The sequence below is a fragment of the Myotis nattereri genome (assembly GCF_964212035.1).
Source record: "Myotis nattereri genome assembly, chromosome: 2".
Taxonomy (NCBI): domain Eukaryota; kingdom Metazoa; phylum Chordata; class Mammalia; order Chiroptera; family Vespertilionidae; genus Myotis; species Myotis nattereri.
Genome location: NC_138076.1, coordinates 207,842,200 through 207,865,716, shown reverse-complemented (window position 1 = coordinate 207,865,716; position 23,517 = coordinate 207,842,200). Strand labels below are relative to the sequence as shown.

At 49.6% G+C, this 23,517-nt stretch overlaps 1 protein-coding gene across 1 annotated transcript in view; it reads left to right on the top strand.

The window, feature by feature from the left end:
- Positions 1-4,022: 4,022 nt before the first annotated feature.
- Positions 4,023-23,517, top strand: part of MYH9 (myosin heavy chain 9) — an 89,787-nt gene continuing 70,292 nt past the window's right edge. Inside the window, exon 1 of the mRNA XM_081084770.1 lies at positions 4,023-4,227. The gene's annotated coding sequence lies outside the window, so the exon portion shown is untranslated. The remainder of the gene's footprint in view (positions 4,228-23,517) is intronic.

Here is a 23,517-nt window from a genome sequence, read left to right as displayed (position 1 = left end):
CATTGCCTCAAAATACTCCTCATACTCATTAGCGGTAACTTCCCATTTTTCCCTCCCCCCGGCCTCTGGCAACCACAGATCTACATTCTGTCTCTATAGATTTATCTATTCTGGACATTTAAAAAAAAAAATCATTGTTGTTGAAAATATTACATGTGTCCCCCTTTTTTTCCCCATTGACCTTTCCCACCCTGCCCCCACCCCAGGCCTTCACCACCCTATTGTCTGTGTCCATGGGTTGTGCATAGATGCATACAAGTTTATTGGTTGACCTCTTCTCCCCTCGCCCCCGCCCCCATCCTCCCCCGCCTTCCCTCTGAGGTTTGACAGTCTGTTCCATGCTTCTGTGTCTCTGGGTCTATTTTGTTGTGGCCTTTTGTGACTGGCTCCTTTCACTTAGCATAATGTTTTTAAAGGTCACCCATGTTGTAGTCTGTGTTAGTACTTTATTCCTTTTTATTGCTGAATAATATTCTATTGTATGGATTTGTCACCTTTCGTTTATCCATTCAGCAGTTCATGGACATTTGCATCATCCTTCTTTTTACATGTAACACTAGTTTGTTCTTTTGTATTTCTGTGTAGGAATCAATAGTATGGGCATAATCAATATACCCACTTTACCATTCATAGACCTTTTTTCCTCCTAAGTTTTGGTCATATTAAGCCGCTATGAACATTTTGATATATATCTGTTATTACTCACTGGTAGAATTGCTGGATCATAGGGCATACATGTATATTCAATGTTCTTGATAAATTCTGGATACATGTCTTTTGTTATATCTATGTTTTGTCAATATTTTCTCCCAGTCTGTGGTTTGATTTTTCACTTGCTTATATGTGTCTTTTGATGAAAAGGAATTCTTAATTTTAATAAAGTTCAACTTAATAATCTTCCCTTATGTTTTATACTTTTTGGGCTATATTTAAGAAATTTTTATTTACTTCAAGGTCATGAAAATATTCTCCTCTGCTTTCTCCTAGAAGTTTTATTGTTTGCTTTCCACATTTATGTCTCTGTTCCAGCCTAAACTATTTTTGTCAATGGTTTGAGGGTAGGAGTCAAGATTCATGTTTCCACATGTGTATGTAACCCTAACCCTATCCGTTGACCTAGCACCATTTATTAAAAAGACATCTTTTCCTTACTTATTTGAGGTAGCACCTTTGTAATAAATCAGCTGACCATATATATGTGGACCTCTCAATTTTATTTTAAATATGTGTGTATATAAAGATTTGAAGGAAATAACAAAGTTTGTTAATCGTTGCTGTATTGTGGTGATAAGGTTATGGGCGATAACCTTTTCGTTCTTTTTAGTATTTTCTATATCAACCATAACACTATTGTAACACTTAGACAAAATAAATAAAATATATATTTTTTACTTTTACAAAAATAGATACTATCAAGGGTGTAGGATCTTGGGAGACTGGCAGGGTGAGGCTGGACGGTCTGTGGCAAGGCTGTCGGAGTTAGGGAGCATCTGTGCTAGTGGATGGGGAGAAGAGAATTCAGGGTTGGCCAACAAAGGACTTCCATCTTCTTTGTGACCTGTATTCCCCGGAGAGGGCGGTGCCAGGAGGCTGGGCCCATGAGGAAAATGGAAATGACCCTTACCAATAACGCTCTGCTAAGTAATAATAACAACAGCAGCAGCAGCAATGGTCCTCTGTTCCTCCCAACATTCCTGAGGCTGGGTGAGGCCCTGTGACTTTACCCATCCCTAAAGATAGGGAAACAGTCCTGGCGGGTGGCTCAGTTGGTTATAGCATCATCCTGATACGCCAAGTTTGTGGGTTCGATCACCAGTAAGGGCACATACAAGAAGCAACCAATGAGTGTATAAATCAGTGGAACAACTCGATATTTCTCTCTCTCTCTCCCTTCCTCTCTTTCTCTAACATCATTTAAAAATTAAGTAAAAAAGATAAGGAAACAGGTGCTCTCTGAGTCCTGCTCCAGCATTCACTAAGGACCATTTATGCTAAGACTTGTGTTAGTTCTGGGTCCACAGAGACAAATAAAGCACAGAAGAGGGGCACCTAACTGGCCTACAGGGTCAGGGAAGAGATTTTACATCAAAGTGAGTCTTTTTCTTCCATTTTGGAAAAGTTATCCAAGAGATTTATGTTAGAAATACAGATAAGCAAAGGAAAAAATCAGTCACAATCATCTAGCAAGACATAATCTCTATTTATACTTTAATATAGTGCCTTTTAAGTTGGTCCGATGGTTGTGGGTTATTGTTAAGCTAATATAATGCCTTTTAAACCTCTCTCTCTCTCTCTCTCTCTCTCTCTCTCTCTCTCTCTCTCTCTCTCTCTTTCTCTCTTTCACACACACAGGCACACACTGCATAAAATAAAATCCTGCTACAACAGCATTCTAAGTGCTTTCTTCACTTAATACATTTTAAATCAGTAAATACAAATCTATGTAACATTTTAATGACTTTCAACATATGGATGTATCAAAAAAATTTTAAGTGATTCATTATATTGTACATTTATTTATAATATTTAATGACTATAAACAATGTTGCGAACAACTTTTAAACCCATATCTGTATACTTCTCCAATTAAAAAAAAACCCAGAAGTTCCCACAATCACATTCTTTTTTAAAAAAGTATTAATTGATTTTTAGAGATAGAGGAAGGAAGAGAGAGGGAGAGAAAAATGGGGGAGAAAAAGGAAGGGAGAAACATCAGTTTCTTGTTCCATTTATTTATGCATTCATTGGTTGATGCTTGTATGTGCCCTGACCAGGGACAAACCCGAAACTTAGATGTATTGGAACAAGGACATTCTAACCAACTGAGCTATCCAGCCAGGAGTCTTTTGCCTTTATATCATAAACTTTTTCTGAAGTTCATTTGGAAGGATAGTTTAGTCGTGATATCATGAAAATTCCAAAAGGAAAGAATAATGAGAAATTTGTCCTCTTATATATAAAATGTATTAGAAAGCTACCTTCATTAAAATATTGGGGAACTGGCACAGGAACACACAGAAAGATCAATGGATCCAACTCAGAAACAGATCCAAACATATAGAAGTTCCATAGGTGATGAAGGTGGTACCTGAAATCAGTGGAGAAAATGGTATGTGGACAACTGCCTGTTACAAAAATTATATTAGATTTCTTCCTCCAAAATCAACATAAATCCTAGATGGATTAAAAGGTAAGTGTAAACATTCTTTTAAAAAAATTTAAAAAAATCTTCTTGTATTGGCCAAGTGCTCTGCCTACCTAAAAAACAAACAAAAAACCCAAGAAAATATTTTGCACCAAATACCTAAAAGTGTGCGAGTTTACACGTGGAGATAAAGAAAGGCTTGGAAGGCATTCCAGGCAGTGGGAAACCGTGGCAGCAAAGGTCTGGAGCCTGAAAGAAGGCAGGCAAGCGTGCCCGGTCTATGGAGAGGGTTAGGAATCGAACATGGAACTCCGGGCGCCCACAAGGAATCCGGGGCTGAGTCCTTGTACGCCCCACAGGCCATCATAATTATGTAAAATAGCACTTTTTCCATATATGGTACTTAATATCTGTTCTTCTGCTAGGATGACACGGGACAGGGAAAACTGCTCGCGGGGCGGGGTGTCAGAATCCTGGACCTTCCCAGTCCGCTCCCGCCCGACCTCGCCCCCGCCCCCGCCCAGGCAAGGCACCAACATCCCAGTTCTGAATTGAGGGCCTCCTCCTCCTGATTGGACTCGTTCTGGTGTCAATCTTCCCTGGAACCTGGCTGTCCGCTGAACCCGCCCTAGTAGGCGGGGCTCCCGCCTAGGGAGCGCGGGGGGAAGGTGGAGAGAGCGTAGAGGTGGAGCGGATGAATCCCCACCCCTCTGGACTCAGAGGCACCGCCCCTACCTATTTCCATAGGCTGATATGTCTGTCCATCAAGACTTGGAACAGGTCGGAGTGGGTGAGACAGCCAGGAGGGCGGGATCGTCCCTCCAGGCTCCGCCTCCGGGCCGGCGCCCGCGAGGAATGGACGGGCGGCTGAAAGGGCGGGGCGGGAAGGCGGAGAGGAGCCGACCGGGTGCGGTGAGGCGCGCAGATCACCGCGGTTCCTGGGCAGGGCACGGAAGCAGAGCCAGGCTGACCTGCTGCAGCTCCCGCCTCGCGCGCTCGCCCCACCCCGCCGTCGCCCGAGCGCTCGAGAAAGCCTTTTCGGGAGAAGCAGCGCCTGTTCCCCGGGGCCGATCCAGGTTCAGGTGAGCGAGCCGCACCAGTCGGTCCCGCCCCGGGCTGGCGGGTGCGGACGGCGGTGACTGGACGCAGGCGTCTGGCCGGCGGGCCGGCGTGCGGTTCTCGGCCCCGGCGCGGCCGGCGACCGGCGCGGGCGGGCGGACCCGAGCGCTGCGGTCCGGGCTGGCCCCGCATCCTTCCCCGAGGGGCAGCGGGACCCCGGCGCGATGTTCGGGAAGGCGCCGCTGGCAGCGCGGCCTCGGGGAGCCGAGGGAGGCGGTCGTGGCCAGCGCTCCCCGGAAACCCCTCATCTCCTCCAACCCCACCCCCGCCTGGCTCACTCCCGGCGGGGCACCGGGGAGCCTCGACCTCCCCCTGCTGCCGGGCACGCGCCCCGCCCTCGCCTCGCCCAGTGCCCAAGTTGGGCAAACTTTTTAACCCCTTCCGGGGAGCCGCTGTCCCTGGGACCCGGACGGGGGGGTGGGCTCGGGGCCGCGGCCCCTTTGGAAGTTTTCTCGAAGGCCTTTCCGAAGCGGAGGTAACGGGCAGGCGGGGACCGTTTGGCAGCTGTCAGGGCGTCCTCCTGAGTCAGACTCGGACAGCCCCGCCGCAGACATTGCGCTCGGCGCGGTTTCCGCCCTCCGCTCCCGACTTCCTCCTCTGCGCGGCGCGAGCGGTCGGCAGGGGAGGGCACGGGGAGAGGTGCGGCGGGCGCCTGCAGGAGGAGGACCCGCGGGCGCCGGGCTGCCAGGCAGGAAGAGTTCCCAGTCCCCCCGCAGCCCCTCGCCCTTCGACTCTTGACTTCCCTCCGGGAGAAGGAGGCCCGGGACCGCCCGCAGCCATCTGTGCCTCCCGGGCATGCACCTGATTCCACCGCACCTGGGGCCGCCCCACCCGGGCGTGGCCGGGCGGGGTTGGGGGGAAGTTGGATCCTGTGCTTTTAGGACTGGGCCTGGGCGATTGCATCGTTCCTGTTTGGGCCAGATCTGGGGTTTTCTGTACCCGCAGCCCCTACTTCCCGTGCAGGGGTCCTCACCCCATCCTGTCCTGGGGCCACGCCCAGAGCAGGGCTGCACCCGTCTTCCATCCCTCGCAACGGAGGACCCTCACCGGCTGCCTTGAGGTGGCGGCAGCGGTGGCAGGGTGAGTGCCAGGGCTGCTGTCTGCGGCCCCACCCAGCCCCCACCCAGCAGCCAGGTGTCGGGAGAAAGGTTCCTGGGAAGTCCCAGGTCCTGGAGACACGCGGCTTCCTCTGCTGGGCAATTGAGAGGCCCAGCCGCTTCTCGGTTCGCTGGGCTCGCTGCACTCGGTTCTGGGTTTGACAAGATTTCAGAGTAACTGTTGAGTAACCTGAAGGGGAAGAGAGCCTTAGCCTTCCTGCAACACTGTGGCCATTTCTGACGCCACTGTTTGAGGCCCTCTTGGTAACTCACCTGGTTATTCTTTTTTTTTTTTGTAGGAAGAGAGGCTGCTTTAAGGCTCATTTAGACAATCACTCGATTAATATTAGTTAGTTTATATACAAGGCTGCTGGGAGTGAGGGGAGGGTACATAGATGTGTAATTGAGCAAATATTTAACTGGCTTCTCTGTGCCAGGGACTCTGCCAGGTGGTAAGGGGGTGTGTGAGGTTGAGTAAGACCTGGCCCCTGCCCTCCGGCAATTAGGGGAGAGCTGAGACAAATTTGTAGATGACTCTGATGTGAGGCGAAGATGACAGAGACCCCAGAAAGGTACTGTGAGTCATGGGGATTCGGAGAAAGAAGCCAGCCCATCCTGGGAGACCGACCCATAGGCCTCTGCCTTTGAGGAGTTCACAGCCCTCGAGGGGAAATATGGCCCAGTGACTGAAATACAAAGGCGGCCTCTGATGAGTGTCCCGAGCATGCTGTAGACAAAGGACTCGAGGAATTCCAATAGGGGCCACTTCTGTCTGAGGCCAGGAGGGAAGCGGCCTCGAGGAAGGAGCCCAGTGCCGGTTTGCAAACAGGGCAAGCACTGGGTGTTGGAAAGCGAGGACTCATTTAGTGGGTAATTGAGGGGTAATTAAAAGCGTCAAGAGATTGCTCAGTGTAATTTGAGAGCCGCTGTGCCCCCCAGATGGCTGTGGGGTGACACCAAAGAGCTCTACTCTTCACACTCAGCAAGTCCTGGCAGTGCCTGTGGGCAGATCCAGGTGCTGGCAGACCCAGGTGCCCAGATTGGCAGGCTCTGCTTGGGGAAGGGCCGCCCGAGAGGTGCATTCTGTGGCTGCTTGTCTGAGGGGCACAGGAGGGGAGAGGAAAGAGGGGGTCAGAGCCCTGGTATTCTGTCTTTTTATTTATAAACTTTTTAACCCCGGGGGTTGGAGATGGGACAACTTCTCTCTTGCAGGATGAAGGATGCATGTTAATCACAGCCTGCCTTTCGCCTGTTCTTGATCCAGAAAAAACAAAACAAGGATCTGTTAGCTTTTTAAACGGAAAAAGGCACAGGAAAAATGCAGCACTGTTGTGTAGCCTGGTAGGGTATTGCTAGAGACCAGGCTAGCTGTGCTTTCTTCACTTCCTCTTGTAGCTAATCCTTCAGTAAAGTACTTAAGACAGCCCTTACCAGCTTGACATCTTTATTTCAAAAGGAGAGGAGGGGTTGGCTGTTGTTTTCTTCAGAGGCGGGCCTTGTGCTTCTCTTGGGGTAGAAAGAGAAACCCAAAGCAAAGAAAAAAAAAATCCAAGCCTTAACAGCTTCCTCCCAAGCATCATGTTCCAGAAATATTTAGAATAACAAAATCTGTGTGTCCTCTTAATTAAACAAACGTCCTAATTTGCTGAGCATTAAAGAGCATCCCTGCCGCAGGGGCAGGAAGTGCATTTTCTCTTTGTGCAGCCCCAGAGAGTCACTGCCTCGGCCTTAACCCTTGGTGCACTGAGCCTCTGGGCTCAGGTCCTCCAGTGACTGAATGGAGCCCTGGCTGCCCCTGGGAAGTGGTGCTCCTGTGACTTACAGAATCCCATTCTCAGAGCTGAGAATTGTGGGGTTGTGAGCTTCAGAACAAGACTCCAGTCCTGACCCTGCCACTACTAGCTTAATACCTTAGGCAAGTCACACAACCCATGTGGGAATCATGACAGCTCCCCTACAGGGTGAGATGTGAGAACTAAAAGGAATAAGGTACGGAAAGGGCCTATGTAAGGTATGTAGAGTGGCTATGTAAAATTTTAAGAAAATATATAAACGTTCCGCCTTAATTCCCTGGGTTGTCAGGGGAGGAAACAGAAGAGGAGGGGTAGATGGTTTTCCTGGCTCCTGGCTCAGTGCCCTGTCTACTTCTAACCAGGTGTGCTGGTGCCTGTGCGCGTGCGTGTGTGTTTGCAGCACTCGTGGCCTCTGGAGCCTAAGTGGTAAAAGCACAAGTGTCCTGGGGCCCATCCGCTGATGGCTGCGGACGCACTTGATGAGCTTGTGCTGAGCAGCCTCATTTCTGGGCCCTGGCCTGGGTAGAAGGTGCGCAAACTAACTGCAAGTTTGAGCTCTAAAACATGGTTTCCAGTGCTCTAGTCTGGGACATTGCCAAGGGGTAGCATGCAAAGAGCCTTGAGTGTCTGGAGACCTGACTTCTAGTTCTAGCTGAGGGAACATTTGATTTTGGTAGAAAATGCCATTATTGCCTACAAAGACATCACACCAGTTTATGAGCCCACTAATTATGGATGAGAGGGTGGGGAAAACTGACAAATTTAGGCATTTAAAAAAAATATATTTTTTATTGATTTCAGAGAGGAAGGGAGAGGGAGAGAGATAGAAACATCAATGACGAGAGAGAATCATCCATCGGCTGCCTCCTGCACGCCTCCTACTGGGGATCGAACCCACAACCCAGGCATGTGTCCTTGATGGGAATTGAACTCAGGACCCTTTTGTCCCAAGGCTCTATCCACTGAGCCAAACCAGCTAGGGCGAAATTCAGTCATTTTAATTTCTCCAATATGCCCCAGTTTCATAGGTACTCTCCTGCCCCATTGATGGACATATGAGTTGTAACAACTCTCCTTTTTTTAAAAATCCTCACCCAGGGATATTTCTTTACTAATTTTCAGAGAGAATGGACGGGAAGGGGAGAGAGAGAAACATTGATGTGAGAAAGACACATCGATTGGTTGCTTCCTGCATGTGCCCCGACAGGGCCTGAGCCTGCAACCAAGGTACATGCCCTTGACGGGATTTGAACCCAGGACTCTTCAGTCAGCGGGCTGACTCTCTATCCATTGAATCAAACTGGCTAGGCACAATTCTCCTTTTTGAAGGTAGTTTGATGGCAATATTTGTCAAAGCATAGTCCTTCTGTCTGAATTCTAGGAATGTGCCCCGCAGATCAACTCAAATGTGCAAAAGGAAATGTTGAGGATATTGTTTGCAGCATTGTCATAGACAAAGACAGGAAATAAGCTCACTGCCCATCAGAAAGGTCAAATAAATCATGGCACAGCTGTACAGTGGCAGTCCTCACAGCCCTTTAAAAAATGAGGCCGATCTATATGCACTGATAGGCCATGCTCTGCGGGATATGTTGTAAGTGGAAGAAACTAGATGTGAAGTAGTATAGATGGTGGTCTCTTTGTGTGAAACATGCTGTGTCACCTTGGTTCTGTGCCTGAAAAGATATTGAGATGCTGGTAATAGTGGTTACCTCTTGAAAGGGCCCAGGAAGTGAGACTGGGGGTGGGGGGTGGGGGGTGGGGTGAGCATTATTTTTCATTAAATGCCTTTTTATATGTATTGCTCTTAAATCATAAAAAACTTAAAAATTTTCTTATTCTTATTACCTATAAAAACAAGAGGGTCTGCTGGCCAATCTTGTAGGTCTTAGTTTTAAAATGCATTGCTCTAGATTCTATGTTTCCTATTAAGTGCCTACTGTGTGCAAGGAAGGAGGGAAGGTTTTAAAAATTGACTGACTTGCTCTTGTGGTTGGAACATTTTGGGTACTGTTTTCTTCTCCATGATGTCATATTATCACCAGAGTAACCCTTAACAAATGTCTACTCTGATCCACTCCCTCATATTCTGGAAAATGGTAGATGATTGCTTTTCTTTGCTGTAAATGTCTGGAAAATATTTCAGGATGACCTTTTGCCAGGTTTTCCACAGTTCCGCTGGCTCCAAATTACCTGGAGTCCTTTCCTGGGGAGTCTACCTGACCAGAAGCCTATACCAGGCCTTTATTCTCTTGGGTCCTCTAACCTAAAGGTCATTTCAGTCACTAGTGTGCCCCTTCCCACTCCATCCTGTTATCCCTCAGACATCTGGCCTGTGGTTCTTAGGTATTAACAGTGGAAAGGCCCAAATTCTTGAGAAAATGTGATCAGAAGAGTGTTTTGACTTGGAGGACCCCCATGCCCTTCTTCAGGAAGCCCATCTTCATCTTGCATGGCGTGGGTACTGGAGAAGCTGCCAGCTCTGCTCTCTGCTGAGTTAGCTCTTTACTGTGGCAAAGGCAGTGGAAGACCCCTTCAGGGTCTCTGCCAGGCCTGTGCCCTGCCAGGCAGCCTCCGGCCTCCAGGAGGAGTGGCATGAGTCACCCATGAGTATACGGAATGAGCCTAGGTCTAAAATGGGCCTGCCACCACATGGGCTCGAAGGCTGGATGCTGGCCTGCCAAATCCCCTGGCCTGCCAAATCCCCTTGCCCCCATCTGCCCCTCGTGCTTTGATGGTACCAAATATTTGGGAAGCAGGAGGGGAGCTGCCCTCTGGGTCTGATGCATGTCTCTTTAAAAAGTAACTGAGGCTGGCTGCTCTGTTGGAATTTCTCAGGCCCTCATTCTGCTGACTAGTTTCTCAGGCCCGAGGTGATTCAGCACCCAGAATGGAACACAACATCCTGGCCCCTGGGCAGGTGGGCCCAGAAAAGGCTCTTGACTGGCCTTGGGCTGAGGACAAGGCCTTCTTGGGAGCTTCCCCCCAGCCTGACCCTCCAAGCCTCACAGTGGCATGGTCTGTAGGTACCTTCTTCAGCCGGTGGGTTACTGCACTACGAACCTTCCTGCTGAGGCTGGAGGGAGCCTTGCAAGGCCTTCTGGAACTTGCCACTGAGGGTGTGGCTTCCTGCCTGGGCAGGTTGGGCTGGGCTGCAGGAGAAGTTGAAGGTGGAGCTGATCTTCCCCCACCAGCCAGTCTTTGCTTCCGTGCCTCTCCGGGGTCCTTGTCCTCAGGGCCCTCCAGTACTACCCAGAGGAACAAGGGGCCTCTGAGGAGGTCCCCTCTCACTTCCATGGACGTTTCTTTACAGTTTGGGAACATGTGTCTAGGTTTCTTTCCCTTTCATTTTAACTCTAATGCTTAAAAGAAAAATCAACAGAACAATAACATCTCCCTATTGAATTTACTGAGAATTAGAGGATGCCCGAGCTGGAAGGGATATTAAGAACAGTGTAATTTTTCTCCCTTAATTCGAAAAGGAGTGGTTTGCCCAAGCTCATCTGTCTGCGAGTTGGTAAAAGAAAGCTTTGGCCCTGGTTTCACTCACCCCCAGTGCCTTTCTCTCAAAATGATGTGGCCTCGTTTAAAAGTGTTTTGAACTGTTATCATCCCTTTTATGCGCTGTTTAGCCAAGCAACACATACTTAGCTCCTTTAATCTTTCCTCAAGAGTCTATTCTTCCCCACCCTTAATCTTTTTCGTTTTTTTTGGGGGGGGTGGGCACTGGGATTAAGAAATAGGGTGGGAGGTGTTTCTCGGGTTTCTCTGAACTTCTTCCAGTTGGACAGGCCATTTAGGCTGAAAGTTCCCACAGCTCAAAAATCAATATTTCACATGGGGTCGTGCCAGGCAGCAGGGTGGGCCCTTCTGAGAGACACTGGCTTTCCGGTGTTCCTCAGCCAGTCCTCATTTCTAGTCATTTCAAGTAATTTAATGTCTGGGGTGATCGATTCGTTGTATTTTCAGCATGAGACCTACAGCAGAGGGACCAAAACAAAGGCTTTGGGGTCAGATGGAACTAGGACTAGACCCCCCCCCACCTTTTCTCCTAACTGTTAACACTGGAGCCTCAGTTTCTTCACCATGGAGATTCCTGCCTTTTTAGGCTTGTTGTAATTAACATATAAATATGTGTTAAGTGAAGTGGTGCTTTTCTCTCCCCTGCTTCCTCCTTTTTCTTATGTTATCACCAACATCATCAGATGGTAGAAAATACATGTTCAGGTTTTAAAGATTTTCAGTTTGTCTCACAAGCCTGTCCCTTGAGAACAAGGTGTGGTGACCGAGGAACCTGCCAGAAGATTTCCTGGGCTGGATGCTGAGGTTTCAAGGCCTGCAACCTTTGCATTCTGACCACACAATACAATTCAACGTGTTATGTCTGCGCTGCTTATGAGCTGGCTGAAGCATGTTAAAAAAGCTTGCTGCAAAGCACTACCTTCATTTAGAGTTGTCTGTGTTCAAAAGCCGCCGCGTTTCCTGTGTTTTGCCTTAAGTCACTGGGCTGGAGAAGGCAGCTTCCTGTCTGATAAACATAAAGTCAGGCATTTGGAACAGTTTGGGTGACTTCATCTAACTGGGCTGGAAGGGGAAGAGGATTTTAGAACCCACTGGACTGTGAAGACCTGGAGGCAGGAGGCGGCTCTCCCCCTCTCTGGATCCCCGGTTCTTGCCCGGTGCCTGGCTCCGTCAGCCCCTGGTCCTCATTGTAGGAGCGGAGTTCCAGTCTCACTGGTGCCTTTGCCTGTAAGCCAGGCGACACGGAGGCCCAGGCAGCCAGCGATTTAGAGTGCCCTTAATAGTGATCTCTCCATTTTACAGAATTTGGATGCAAGGTGCTTACTTGTCTGGAAACCTCTGGGGCGAGGAAGGTGGTAGCAGGGAGCCGTTTTAAAGGTTTGGTCTATTTTTTAATATTTAAGAACTAACTATTGGGTATGAGAGTATTGACCTCAATTTTTTTTTTGCCAAGTCAATAACCGAGGCTCCTTGGGCCCCTGCTCCATGGCCTGCACTGTGCCAGGCTTGGTGGGGTTTCAGTGGGGCCGGAGGGCAGAGAGTGCCTCCTTGTCCTCTAACCGTGGGTTGGGACACTGGGAGAGAGATTTGCCACATGAGAAAGGTCGTACTACGCTGAGTGGCTGGGGATTTCTGAGCCTTTGAGCCAGCTTCCTGGAGGCTAGACTTGCCTGGAAGGTGGAGGGAGATGGGGATGGTGGGCGGGGAAGGAAGAGGCTGGGAGTTAGGAGGTCCGGGTTGAAGTCCTCCCAGCTCTGCTAATATTAGCAATCATCATAATAGTTAAATATTATTGGGCACTGTGCTGGTGCTTTTACCTGAATTATCTCATTTCTTGCCTCATTCTCATGAGGTAGGAAAATATCCCCATTTTATAGATGAGGAGACTGAGCAGGGATTCAAACATGGGTGCTCTGACTCTAGGCCCTGGTGTGACCTTGTAGATGCCCTTCACTCCAGGGCTTGACAGTGAGGGGATGGGCTGGTCCCTGGGCCCTCTCTCACCAGTGACCGGGAATTCACGGAAGGAGCAGACTTTGGGCCGTGGCAGAATGGGTCCCCCTGTTCTCTAGTGCAATTGGCTTCTCAGAGAGAGGTTGCCAGTTCGATAGTGTTGCCTTGGCTACGGACTTCACCTTTAACCTCAACTGGTCATTTTTCAAATGTGTGTGGCTGGTCCTAAGGGAGGGCAGGTGAAAAGACTGCCCCCGGGCAGTGCATACCCTGGCCGCTGTGCCTGCCTACTGGTGGCCGGGCCCTGGCGGTCTTCACCAGGGAGCCAGCCAGCCAGCGGCCTGCCACCATCTTGACCATTGGGCTCTTCTTGACCTCAGCCCACTTGCATCCAACAGACTGGCATTCCTTCCTTTCTTCATTTGTTCATCTGTCCACCATCGTTCAGTAAACGCTCTTCAGAGCTTCTTATGTGCTAGGCACTGGGCTGGGGCTGGGAACGTGGAGGTGAAGGAAGCAGTTTCTAGGAGCTGATGGTGTCCTGCCAGCTAGAGTGCAGGGGTGGGGTTGGGGGGTTGGGGGGAGCGCAGGGGAGAGAGGCTCAGGAGGGTCTGAGAAGGCTTCCTGGAGGAGGCGGCATCTGAGCTGATTGCAAGCTAGGGACGTGGCATAGTACATCCAGGAAGAAGGGCTGGGACCTTGTTCAGTTGCTCAGACCCTGGCGGTGCTTTGTTCAGGGGTGATTCAGGTTGCCAAGGCCCTCTGAGTCACTGGGCTGGTAAAAGATTTCCTCTTTTTAGGAGCTCTAGGCCCAGCCCTTTGTCCCAGTCTTTACAGAGCTCAGATGGCTCATTGAGGCCTCCTTTCCCCTGGCCATTTCCTGGGAAATGTGGGAGTGCAGGATTCTACTCCCAGGTCCTTAACTCCTGAGTGGCTGCTGGGAATTCTGCCTGTGCCCTCTGGGTGTGTGGTCAGCATGCCGTTTCCAGCTGGAGGACTTGGGGGAGATTTATCATGGATTGTTGAGAGAAACATAATTGTTCCCTCCTTAGAGTTTAAAAAAGGGGGTGTAGTGTATATCTCAAACAATATTAGCAAAGCTGGTGAGAAGATTTGCCCTCACCCCATCCACCGTTTGCATCTTTCTGGGCTTTCTGACCATATTGCCACAATTATTATTTTAATGGAGGAGAAGAAGCATTACTTACATTGCCAGAAAGCTTATTGGGTTTTATTGACTGTTTTGGAAATTCATTCATTCAGCAAATAGGTCCTGAGCATTTGTTCTAGGGCAGACACTGCTAGGTCAGCGGTTCTCAACCTTCCTCATGCCACGACCCTTTAATACAGCTCCTCATGCTGTGGTGACCCCCAACCATAACATTATTTTCGTTGCTGCTTCATAGCTGTAATTTTGCTACTGTTATGAATCATAATATAAATATCTGATACGCAGGATGTATTTTCATTGCTACAAATTGAACATAATTAAAGCATAGTGATTAATCACAAAAACAATATGTAATTATATATGTGTTTTCCGATGGTCTTAGGCGACCCCTGTGAAAGGGTCGTTCGACCCCGAGGTTGAGAACCGCTGTCTAGGTGGTTAGGAGGTAGATGAATGAGACGTTACAGGCCCTGCCCTCAGGGGTTTATGGTCTGGGCCCAGGGAAAAACCACTTCACTCTGGTGGTGTGGGTTGTGATAAAGGTGAGCCCAGGAGAAAGTGGCAGCTCAGATGCCCAATTTGAGTCGCGGGAAAACAGGTAAAACCACTTTGTCATTTGTGGTGAGAAAGCTTAAGAACATAGACCTGGGAGATCTTTCTGGGCTCATTGGAGGAAGATCTTCAACCAGCTGCCCCTCCCTGAGTGGTTCATGTACTGCCCTGGCCCAGAAAAGACAGCTGGGAGGAAGTGAGGGGGCATAGACTCCCAGGACTCATGTCGACAGCGAGCGGACCCCTCAGTGCCCATGGGCAAGAGGCACCTGAGGGTGGGGCAACAGGGGGGTGAGGTCGAGTGGGGTGGTCTCCAAAATGTCTAAAAGCTACTGGCAGGCCACTTAGGCTGTGCTGTGGCTCCTACCCTCTCGATTGTAGCAACAAGTTGCAACAGTTTAGTTTTGTCGCAAAGAGGAAGTTTCAGAATCCTAGTGGCTGCTTTTGAACAGATAGATGTTAACAATAGTAAGGGAGTTACTCAGGGGTGGGCTGGGCAGCGCATGAGGGAGAAGATGGGAGAAACTGGAATGCAATGTCTTTGCTCTGGAATTTTCTTTCCTTCCAGATAATATGGCTTCCTTGCCGGCATCTTTCCTTTTCCCAGCCCCCACTGTCTCTGTTTTCTCCAGCCCCAGCTCCTGGCTCTAGGGAGCCTGACCAGAACTCCACTGTGTTCCTGGAGAGCAGGAGCCAAGTCACTTGTTCTGAAAGGAGCCACAGGCTTACTGCCACCCACCCGCCCACCTAGGGAATGAGAGGGCCGGGAGTGGCCCCAGACGTGGTCACTGGGACACTTGCACAGCCTTGTTTGTGTTTCAGGCTTTGTCAACCTGAGTTCCCTTTTCAGCCTGCAGTGGGGATTTGGCTCAGTTCCAGGCCGCTTGGGTTTGAGGTTTGACTAGGAGAGCTGTGTTCCTCAATGCCCCCTTCAGCACACACTCATAAAACCCAAAGCAAACCCTGCACCTTAACCCAACTTTATTTTTACATATTGACTTAGAATTAGTAATAAGACGAAACCTGAGCTAGGGGTTTCGGCACTTGGTAGATGTTCCCTGGTGGCAGAGGCGAGGTCCTTTGTGTATCTTCTTTCTTTATTTCCTGTCACCTTGTTTACACTATTACTTGGTGCTGATTATAGGCTAGAGATTATCTTTGAGTTTATACTGTTTTTAATTATTGACCAGCTATAATATTGGAGGAGGAGAAGTGGGTGCAAGAAACAGAGAATTAGATAAAGCAGAAGGAGACTGCGGGGTGTGGGAAGGGAGTGGGTGACTTTAGAAGCAGCAGCTGGGTTTGAATCCCATTTTCACTCGGTTTAGTAGTTGATTAAATATGCCTCAAATGCTGGGGATAGGCGACTGAATAAAACCACCAAAGTCTCTGTAGTTCACATTCTGTCAGCCAGACAAGCCCATGGCAGGTCAGGATGGTGGCAGGTGCTGACAGAACAGGTGAGGGCATAGTACAAAGTACCACAGACGGGATGACGTAAACAACAGACATTTATTCTCACCGTCTGGGGCTAGACGTCCAAGCCCATGGTGCTGGCAGGGTTGGTTTCCTCTGAGGCCTCCCTCCTTGGCTTGCAGATGGCTGCGCCCTTGCTGCCTCTTCACATGGTCTTCCCTTTGTGCACGAGCATCCAAGCTGTCCCCCAAGTGTCCAGATTTCCTCTTCTTATAAGGACAGTAGGCGGATTGGAGTAGGACCCACCCTGATGGTTCATTTTAACTTGATCACCTCTTAAAAAACCCTGTCTCCAAATACAATCACATTCTGAGATCCTGGGGGTTAAGGCATCAACATAAGACTTTTTTTGAGGGGGGAGGGACACAATTTACCCCACAACAGGGGAGAAGAGAGTGAGGGGGTGTCAGTGAAGGCCTCTCTAATTCAAGAACATTTTTTCAGTCCCTGAGGTGTGAGGGATGAGCCCTCCAGGACTTGTCTACTTTACCCATTTATTTAACTGCTTTGAGTCCCAGTTTTCTCACCTGTAAAATATGGTTAATAAAACCCAATAAATGTCAGTTTCCTTCTGCCCCCCCCCCCCCCCCCCCCGCACCTTTTCCTTCTGCCCCTTTCCTCCTCTCTGCTCCCCAGTTCCACTTCTGATCAGGGTGTTTTAGTAACTGGGCCCGCAGGAAGGACCAGGACTGCCCCCCACCCCCTGGCTGTTCCCAGCCCCCATGGGGCTCTGCCTTTCTCACTGGGGTGATGGCATCCCCACACAGTTCTTTGGACCACGTGTTCTTGGAGGTGGCTCTCCCCTCGGAGGAGCCGCGAACACTGTTTTTACACGAGCAAGGAGTGACACTTGGAGAAAACTGGTGCAGGACTATAAACATAAAATACCAGTTGCAGGCCAAAGCGTGGGATGGCTGCCAGGGAAAGAGCTTCCCTTGCTTTGTCAACGCTCCCAGAACAGGCGACAAGGTCTCACACCTCCCTGTGCCGCTCTCGCTTCTCTCATTAGAGGTGTTGCCCCTCGGACCCGTGTGCATGCCTGGCCCGAGGTGGGTACTTACTGTGTGCTTGAGAAATGGGTGAATATATTCATATCTGAGTGTGGGTCCAACAGACCCTGGTTCAACATCAGCGCTGTCCCTTAGCGCGGTGTGACTTTGGGTGCAAGGCTGTCTGGATTCCTTTGGGTCCGGTCCGGAGGCTTAGCCACCGTGATGTGTACGTCTAGTACTTATGTACACAGGCAGGGGCTCTGGAGTCAGACCCTCTGACCTAATCCTGGTTTGCCCATTTGCCAGCTCTGATGTTGGTTAAGCCAGGCATCCTTTCCGTGCCTGTTTTCTTTGTCTGTGGAATGAGGAAAATGAGAAAATAAAGTTTAGCTTTATTGTTTATATGTTTTATTTGTACGTAACTTGTCCAGCATAGTGCCAGGCTATCTATAAATATATCCTTTTTTTTTTTTTTTTTAAAAAAAACCCCGTTAAGTCTATTTCTATCACTATGAAGCTTGAAGTCAAACAAAAGTCTCCTAGTCCCACGAGAATGGCGGTATTAATGTTCCCATTTCATAGCTGGGAAAAATTGAGGCTCGGAGAACCTAAGTGTCTTGGCCCTAGGTAGCAAGTGAGAGATCTCAGATCCTCTCCCTGGTCCTCTGATTTTCAGGCCGGTTATTTCCCATACCTGTCTCTCATCCCACTTAACCCATCATATGGAAAATGTCTGTGAAGTTGGAGGCTGCAGACTGCATGCTTTTGTACACAACATTGAAGCTGTGGTTATTAGGACCCAGTGCCTCACTGGCTTATGGTATCAGGTGTAAAATACAGCCCCCCCCACCCCCCTTCCATCCTACACAAATCAATGTTTAGCAGGTGGGGGTGGGCGGCCTGGTGTGTGAAATCTGTCAGCCTGGTTCCTGCAGCTCTTCTCCCTCAGCTCCCTAGCCCACCAGCACGCTGTTCTCAGCCTGCCTCCCGCCCAGAGCCAGCCTGCCGCCCACCAACTGATTCCCGCATTTGCCAGTATGAGGAGGAGGTGGCTGGGTCGCTCCAAGTGCTCATGAAAAATGCCTCCTTATGGGATTAATTACTTGATGCTGAGCACCGTGGAATTCGCAGGGCTCCCTCCGCTCTCTGACTTCTCACCTCCAGTCGTTTCTACTCCTTCCGCCAAACCTACCTGAGTTCTGCACACGTCTGGCCAGCATGTTCAACCTCATGTCAGAGAGGAAAGAATGGACAGTGACCTCCGAGCTGAGGCTGAAGACCCGGCAGGCAGGTCCCCTCCCTGCCACTTCCTAGCCGCCTGCCTGGAGTCTCGCTGTATCCTCAGAGTGAGGACACTGGGCCAGGGGCATTCCAGGTTGTAAAGCCCCTTGTGTGCAGACCTTCAGAGCACCACACACCCTGGGCAGGCGTATTAAAGAGGCTTTCTTTTCCTAAAAGTAAACAAGTCCCTGCTTTAATTATCCTTAGGTTGAAATAGTGGACTCCCCTCCCCCTTCTGGCTTTCAGACAAGAATCTGAAGAATGTGATACTCCTGGACCTGAGCAAAGAAAGATCAGGCTCTGGGGCAGGATTCAAAGCACTTCGGGCCTTACCAGGCATCCTTTGTAGTTCCTGCATCTGGGACATTCCATATTAGTTGTGGTGGGGAGTCACTGATGACTAGGAGCTCATTAAATTCCTCACTCCTCCAGGCCAGGTAGCTCAGTTGGTTAGAGCATTGTCCCGATGTGCCCAGGTTGCCGGTTTGATATCTGGTCAGGGAACCTATAAGAATCAACCAACGAGTGCATAAATCACGGAACAACAAATCGGTGTCTCTCGCTCTCTAAAAATCATGTTTAAAAATTAAAAAAAAAAAAAAATTCCTGGCTCTTCAGTGGGATCCACAGGGAACAGCGGGGAGGCGTCAGGGAGATAAACACTCCCCACCCCAACACTCTTATCTTTTTTTTTTTTAAATCCTTACCCAGGGATATTTTTCCATTGATTTTCAGAGAGAGGGAAAGAGAAATATCGATGTGAGAGAAACACATCGATTGGTTGCCTCCTACACATGCCCTGACCAGGGCCCGGGGCTGGGGAGAAGCCTGCAACCGAGGTACATGCCGTTTGACCGCAATCGAACCTGGGATCCTTCGGTCTGCAGGCCGATGCTCTATCCACTGAGCTAAACCAGCTCGGGCCAACACTCTTATCTTAGAGAAATCAAGTTAAAAGGAGTTTTGCAGGGCAAACACGGTTGCTGAGGGGCTTGGTATCAGCCAGGAGAACCGCTACTACTGCTTTGGTTTGGGTGACAGGAAAACTGGGGGGTCACCTGAGGTTCCTTCCCCTTCCTGATTGGTGGCTGACGGTGTTTTCCTGTCCTGGCTGGTCCTCCTTGCTGGGTGCACTGTGTTTGCAGCTTCCCTGCATGTGCTCCGAGGCTGTGGGCCACGTGCACTGGCACACGGACCCTGGAGCCTGATGAGCCCTCCAGGGTACAGACTGCAACAGCCAGCAAGTCACTTAAACACTCTGGGCTTCAACTTCTGCATCTGCAAAACAGGACAGTAATAGGACCTACGTCACAGGGCTGCTGTGTGGGTTAGTGCGCTCTCGGGCGAAAAGCACTCAGAACTAAGTACTAGCGGTTGTCAGCATGGCCTTGCCATGTGGGCTTGATTCCCATTTTCCAGATGAAGAAAGAGAGGTTCAGAACGTTTAAGTAACATGCCCAGATTTCCTCAGCCAGTGCGTGGAGACCGCAGCACTCACATCCACGCCTGCCTGATCGCTCGCATCCTCTGAGGTGTGTGTATGTGTGGACGTGTCCATGTGCACATGTCCGTATGTGTGCACATTCTGGGCGGTGGGGGAGGGTGCTGCCCAGGACAGGATGGTGTTGCCTGAATCCGGCAGCTCCCTAGGGCAGGGGCTGCTGCCGTCCCTTCTCTCACCTGCAGCTTCAGCCTTGGCCCCTTTGGAACCAGACTGGTTCTGGCAAAGGAGCGATTCTTGGTGGGTGGTCAAATAAGCAGCGGCCAGGTTCCTGGTGAAGGATGTGTGAGGTCATCCCTGTGGCTAGGCTACCCACCTGCTCAAGGGCGGCGGGGTCGGCCGGCTTTTCAGACCAGGGTGCTACCACAGCCTGCTCTAGGGAACTGCAATTTAATTTTTTTATACAGTGTGAAATAAGTGGGTTTTATTTTCACTCAATGGCTTGTATTGGGGTCATTCTCCCCAGGGAGGCTGACGGTTCTGGAATGCTGCTTGTCCACCCTGGCTGCAGCCTGTATGCCCAGGCCTGGCACCGGGAGAAAAGGCCCAAGGAAGGAGAGATGGCTCTCCGTCCAGTTTTGGATTTTTTGTTCCTGCGGTCCAGGGTGATCCAGAGTGATCCAGAGCTGCCCTGGGGAAGGGACCTCCGCTGCCCACGCAAAGTCACTGCTGGTTGTCCGGACTGCAGCTCTGCTCTCAGACCTCTTTTGTGAGAGTCTGCTTAACCCTCTGCAGGAAGTGAAGGAAGAGGATCCTCTTGCCTTTGTTCATGTTGCCTTGGCGGAGAGGAGGCCACTCCAGTGCCCCTTTGCCTTTGAGCTCGTCAACAGGGGCCCCTAAAAGTTCTTAGGCTGAACTTGAGGGTCTCTGAGCCCCTAAGATGGTAGGCCAAGGGGTCACAGCCCTCAAAGGGGTCCTTGGTGACTGAAAGCGTTAAGAATCACTGATCCGGAGACATGGGAACTTTGGGTTTCCTGTTTATAGAGCGAGTGTGTGTGTGTGTGTGTGTGTGTGTGTGTGTGTGTGAACAGATCAGCATGCTATTATCGGCACGAGGGTTTGTTCATTACAGGTAGCTTATGCTGTCCAGGCAGATAAAAATGTGGGAGCACCTTCCACAATCTCATCTCTGTACCGTGGCCTACTTCTCCCACCTGATCTTTTTTTTTTAATTTTAAATATATTTTTATTGATTTCAGAGAGGAAGGGAGAGGGAGAGGGAGAGAGAGATAGAAACATCAATGATGAGAGAGAATCATTGATCGGCTGCTTCCTGTCTGCCCCCTACTGGGGATCGAGCCTCCAAACCGGGCATGTGCCCTTGACCAAAATTGAACCTGGGACCTTTCAGTTCTCAGGCTGACGCTCTATCCACTGAGCCAAACCAGCTAGGGCCCACCTGATCTTTTTTTAAATTGAGTTTATTGGGTGACATTGGCTAATAAAATTATAGGTTTCAGGTATACAGGTCTACAACACATCTTCTGTATATTGTATTGTGTTTACCATCCCAAGTCAAGTCTCCTTCCGTCAGCATTTTTCCTCCTCTTACCCTCTTCTACCTCCCCCACCCCCTTTCCCTCTGGCAATCACATACTGTTGTCTGTGTCCATGAGTCTTTTTGTTTCTTTGCTTAATCCCGTCACCTTTCTCACCCAGCCCCCACCATCTGATCTTTCTTGTATTAAACTTTAATGTAGCACTTCTGGGTGTCTCTTCAGCGCGGGCCTGGGACTGGCGCTTTGAGTGGTGATGTTTTGACTGGAGATTTGACCTGTTGTTATTCTGGATACTGAGGAAACTGGGCTCTTTCTTTCTGTCCTTGTGATCACCCACCTGCACTCCAGGTGCTCAAAGGATGTTTCCTCAGCCATATCCGGGCAGGTGGCTTCACACATTCCTCCCACCCCCCTAGCTTCTGAGTCTCTTTTTTAAGGAGGAGGGTGGGGTGCAGGGGAAGGGGGTGCGGTAAGGATACCTGCCATGGCTTCTTTGAGGTGGTCCTGATCAAATGGTGGGTGCAGTGGGAGAGGAACATGTTCCCCACAGAGGCTCACTTCGGCTTTGGACTTGAGCTTGTGCTTGGGCTAATTCCCTGTGTGATCTTGGGGGAGTCTCTGGATCAGTCTGAGCCTCATCTACCCAGCCTCATGGGTGGGTCGTGAAATTTAGTGGATGGCAACCAGCATTTTTAGAAATGGAATAAAATAGATTCAAATGACAAATATCGGAGTGCATAGGATGTATTCGTAGGTTTTATTTTGTTTGACATGCTTGTGTATAATTGTGATAAAAAGTTCTTACTTTTTATTTTTTTTCTGGAGGCTTGAGATAAAAAAGAAAATGTTGGTACCCCCAGGATGAGATGCTCTGGGGAGAGTTTCTTTTAGCCCCAACTTTGTGTTGGTCCCACCTACAGGTCTGAGCTGCTGGGTCTCCTCCCGCCGCTCCAGCTGAGCCTGTAAATGGAGCCCCTTGCAAATCACAGTCTTTAAAGTTCTTTACAAAATTCTGGGAAATGAGCTGCATTCCTGGGGTGGAATAAATCATGTTGCGCTAGGCTAGGCAGGATGTGACTGCAAACCCCTGAAGTGGGCTGTGTGAGGGCAGCGCCTGTGACTGACTCATTATGAGCTCAGTGGCGACACAGACTTCTTGAGAGAAGAGGCAAAGATTGTGGGGGAGGGTAGCTGGCTGCCCAGGGCGCCACCAAGTACCACTCCTCCGTTAGCTCATTCTGATCTTCACAATAGTCCTGTGAGTGGAGCAGTGCTCTGACCACAGTGCAGAGACAGGGCTGGCACTCTGTACTGTGCAACTCACAGCTGTCCTGGGGGGTGAATGCTAGCACCTCCATTTTACAAATGGAGAAACCGAGGCCCGGGGCCACGTCAGCCCGGCAAAGTTTGTTCTTTTGGCTCAGCGATGGGTCTGGAATTCCACAGCCAGCCAGGCTGCCTCCTGAGTCTGGTGCTTTCGAAGATGCTGTCTGTAAAGGTCATGAATGAGCTTATCACCATGTGGAAGGCCTCTCTCCTCTCAGTGATGAAGCTCATTAGTGGAGTGACTTGAATGACCCGCTCCATCAATTCCGGAAGATTGTTCTTGACCCTTGGCCAGTCGCAGTCTCTCCGAAACAAAATAAAGATCAGTGGACATCAGATTTGGCTGGAAGGAGGGAGGGTGAGAAGAATAGGACAGCGATGCGGTCCTGGATCCTTTGCTGCTCTGCCTGCTCAGGGGGGGATGAACCACACGAGAGTCACTTATGTTTGGAAAATAAGGTGTGGGATTCTTGGGCTTAGCATGAGGCACTTTAAGAGTGGGTGGCAGAGAGTCTGGGGAGTTTGGACTTCTTGGGAGACTCCATTACTTCAGTACCTGCATGCTGGGCAGTGAGGACCCCGCGGTGACTGGGACACTGTGGCCTTAGAGCTCTCAGCCCAGCCAGACTAGGGTTAGGATGGCTATTGGTGCAAGTGGCTGCACCAGCGGTTCTCAACCTGTGGGTCACGACCCCTTTGGGGGTCGAACGACCCTTTCACAAGGATTGCCTACGACCATCGGAAAACACATATATAATTACATATTGTTTTTGTGATTAATCATTATGCTTAATTTGTAACAATGAAAATACATCCTGCATATCAGATATTTACATTACGATTCATAACAGTAGCAAAATGACAGTTATGAAGTAACAACACAAATAATTTTATGGTTGGGGGTCACCACAACATGAGGAACTGTATGAAAGGGTCGCGGCATGAGGAAGGTTGAGAACCACTGGGCTACACTGTTCTGTTATTTTAGTATTACTTCTACATCACTTAGAAGAGCACGCTGCCGAAGGCCTGGTGGGTTCTGGGCTGAGGAGTTTTCAGAAGTTGTCTTTTGTTCCTGATGTTGCCTCGA